This window comes from Pinus tabuliformis, chromosome 9, assembly GCF_031772625.1.
Source record: "Pinus tabuliformis cultivar Carrire ecotype Pingquan chromosome 9, CPIR1, whole genome shotgun sequence".
NCBI lineage: Eukaryota > Viridiplantae > Streptophyta > Pinopsida > Pinales > Pinaceae > Pinus > Pinus tabuliformis.
This window is the reverse complement of record NC_142307.1, coordinates 1282897742-1282901734: the sequence shown is the minus strand read 5'-3', so window position 1 is coordinate 1282901734 and position 3993 is coordinate 1282897742.

Sequence of the window (3993 nt, the reverse complement as noted above, 5' to 3'; positions counted from 1 at the left end):
ATCTCTTTCACCTATCGAGGAGTTTGATGAAAATTCAAGTAATGATACTGAGCATATTAATGAATAAATTCCTAATCCCAAGGACATTGAAGGAACCATTGATGAAGGGTGGGATGAAGAATTGGAGTTTGATGAAAGTGAAACTAATGATATTGAGTAAGCTAATCAAGAACGTCATAATCCTAACGACTTTAAAGGCACCACTGATGAAGGGTGGGATGAAGAATTGGAGTTTGATGAAAGTGAAACTAATGATATTGAGTAAGTTAATCAAGAATGTTATAATCCTAACAACTTTAAAGGCACCACTGATGAAGGGCAGGATGAAGAATTGAGTTTGATGAAAAGTGCAACTAATGAAATTTAGAATGTTAATCAAGAAAGTCCTAATCCTAAGGACTTTGAAGGCACCACCTATGAAGGGGAGGATGAAGAATTAGTGTTATCACCAAAAAATTGATCATTTAGACTAATTTACTAGATGGATCGAAGTACACCATGTAAAGCCAATTTTACCATAGTAAAATTGCTTTCACTGTGAGAAATTACTTAATAAACCACCTTTGTTAAGTAATTTATAGTTAAACCCATGAAGAATAATTAAATAAATCACTATTTATTTGATTTTCTTCTAGGAATAATTAATTAAACCATTGTTCAATTATTATTCCTTGTCATATTTGACCCAATCATGAAAAATAAACAGATAAATCATTAATTATCTTATTTTTTCTCTAAAAATAATTAATTAATCACTAATTAATTATTATTCTTTGTCAAATTTGACTAAATCCCTTAGGAATAATTAAATAAATCCTTATTTATTTATTATTCCTTAACCAATTCCTTGAGATGATAAATAAATCATTTATTTATTTATTATTTCTAAATAAAAAAATTAAATATTTTTTCCCTCCTAACCAAATATAATAAAATATTCCAAGTGGTTATTCCAATAATGGGGTTAATAATATTTTATTATTTTTCATTATTCAAGGATAACTCAATATTTTGTTATAAATGGCAGGTTTTTCCATTCATTATTCACTTTTGATTATTTTCATTGTTGCACTCATTGTTGTAACTCTGATTATTTTCATTGTCGCACACCATATTTTCGCTGGGTTTGCATATTATAGAGGAGAGAGACTCTACACAAGCTAAAGGCTTTTGAGGATAGCCAAGAACCCATCCCACAGAGGGGGATTGGTAACATTTATTTGTTCCCTTCACAGGTGTTATAATAAAACTATTCTTTGTATATCTAGTTTCCATTGGATGATTAAAGTTATTACTATTTCTTTTTGCTCTTTAACTATGATTGTGGCATAGATTAGAGTTTTGGCATGTTTTGTTTCTATCAGTTGCTGTAGATCTACAATGTTTAGCAGCCATTTATATTTTTGAGATTGTTTGTCATCCACAATATTAAGTGGGTTCTTTTTGTACATCTTTGAGAAGAAAACACTACAACAAAATTGGCGACTCCACTGGTTTTATACTTCAGATCCAGAAACCTGGGTGACCTTTGGTTTTCAGCTTAGGGTTTCTTCTTTTTTTAGTCTCTTAATGTTTTCTAGCTTTTTATCCTAGATCTATTAAATTTCTGACTTTCGCAAGTTTTCTGGTCTTTTTTGCAGGTTACAGGAACCAGTCGTGACAGAGACGACAATTTTTTCCAAGATTTACTGACTGAGAATCAAGGAGAAGAAATCACACTTTTTAGCCCAAAAAGTGTGATATGCATTCCAGAGTGCACCTTTCAGCCCAAAAAGTGCGATCTCACCTGAAAACAGGTCAGTGCCTGTGATTTTAGGGTTTCCAGGTTTTTATCATATATGTTTTTGGGTTTTTCCAAGAGCTGTCTGCTGGGTTGTTTGACCTCTGTCTCATCCTGCTTAGGCCTTGATCTACTTTTATTTACTCGTCGAAGTGGAATTTAGCCCCCCCCAGGGCTTCTAGTATGCTTCCACCTTTATAGGAGGAGTTTAGCTGAGTGAGTAGTCTGAGTTTCAGCAGCACTTTCAACCATATTTTCCTGATCTCTACCCTTTTGTTTCAGATCTATAAAGATAGGTTGGCATCATCCATAGTTTTATATTAAAACTTGCTTGGTCATTCGCCTTAGGGTCCCATCGGTTTCCCTAGGTGTTTCACCCATCTCCCTATCTTTTTACAGCGATCTTCTTCTCTGGTTTTTTGCTGTAGCTGCACCACTTCCTAGCAGCCTAATGTCATTTGATCCCAGTCACACTGACACTTAGATCCCTTGACCTTTTTAGTGTGTTTTTCGTCGATTTAGCCACCAACCAACCCAATGTTTGCAAACCCAGTTTGGGTGGGGTTTAGCTGATTGTTTTGTTGTTCATTTTATGTTGTTAATTTCAGTTTATTTTCAGCAAGATTTTTTTATTTATTTTTACAAACACGATTTGGGCTTAATCAATAAATACACTCACACACACAAGCACACCTTAAGCGAAGGGCACTTCATTTACACCGCTAAGCCAAGACTTAACATAATAAATTTATCTCCCCACATCGAGACAAAGGCATATTGTTGATCTCCCTTCACCATTTCCGTGTCACGTGTGTCTTACCACCATTGCGTCACCAAGGCATTTGCCGCGGAGACTATTAGGCCTTCACCCCTAGTATCCACTTGGGATTATTACGCCTCCCCATCGGGTTCGAGTTCATAACCCTCCGAGTCCCCATAACGACTCTTCTCTTGGTTCATACAATTCCTCATCTGATTTCGAACCTCCTTCACCGCATATCGTCACCATGTATGGACCCACAAATGGTGCATGAACCCAACCTGGTGTTGGCTCCAGTTCTATCCCGGTAGTCACATCAAGAGGAACAGTCTCAAGAATAGTTCTGGTAGCCTCCATGCTCCCTTTTATGGCTGGGTTAAGTCTCCTAGATTTTAGCCAATTGATAAACGACCCCATACACCACGTTGCTGGTTGGCCTTCTATGCCGACTAAGCTTCTCTCAAACATCCCAAACTTTGAGGGTAATTTTGGAGAGGATCCTACCAACCATGTCCACTCCTTCCACATTTGGTGTTTTTCCAACTACATTACCGATGAATCCATTCGTCTTCGATTGTTCCAACGTACACTCATTGGAGATGCTGCAAAATGGTATGTAGACTAGCCTGCCTCATCTCATTCTGTTTTCATGACGCTTGCTAAAACATTCCTATCATATTTCTAGTTACCTCTTCGGTATGACACTAGTATGGAGCTATTGACCTCATTCCGTCAAACCTGTGCCACTCGCCTTTTTGACCATTTTCAAGAGTGGCATAGAAGGAGGAGCACATGTCGTGCCTCGCCCTTCGAAGATCGTGTCTACCTAGATTGGCTTCTTAGGCTCCTTTTATCACCCATTGGAAAATATGTCACGTCCCATTTTCCTCAGACCGAGGAAGAAGCTCTCCAAAACGCTCTAAGATATGACCTAATTTATGCACAATCCGGTTATGTCTATACTGTCACTCCAGACCTCCCTCGTCATGGAAGTTCCAATGCACTGGGGGCATCTCATGCTGCCAATGATATCATTGGAACTCTTTCACATCCTTCACCATATACTCAGCAAAGTTATGGCTATCCGTGGGGGGAACCAGTTCCTCTAACACTTATGCCCCTCCTGCTAGCAACATGTTTTCAGGACCCCAACCTGTCTACCAAACCATTTCTCCTCCTTATGCACAACTGAGCACTCTAGCCCCTTAAGCATTAGCACTGCAGCCTCCCATGCATCCTCAACCCCAACAGCCATTGCCCCCTTAGGGTCAAGTGTTTGCACAACAGAGTGCGACCAATCCCCAAAATTCGAAGAAAAAGAATAAGGGGAAAGGTAACAAGGGTAACTAGGGTAATCAAGGTAATCAACCTAGTGAACCCCAGGGGAACCAACCTAACACCAACAACCAACAACAAGGCAGCTAGCCCAAGCAAAACAAGGCTATTCATATGA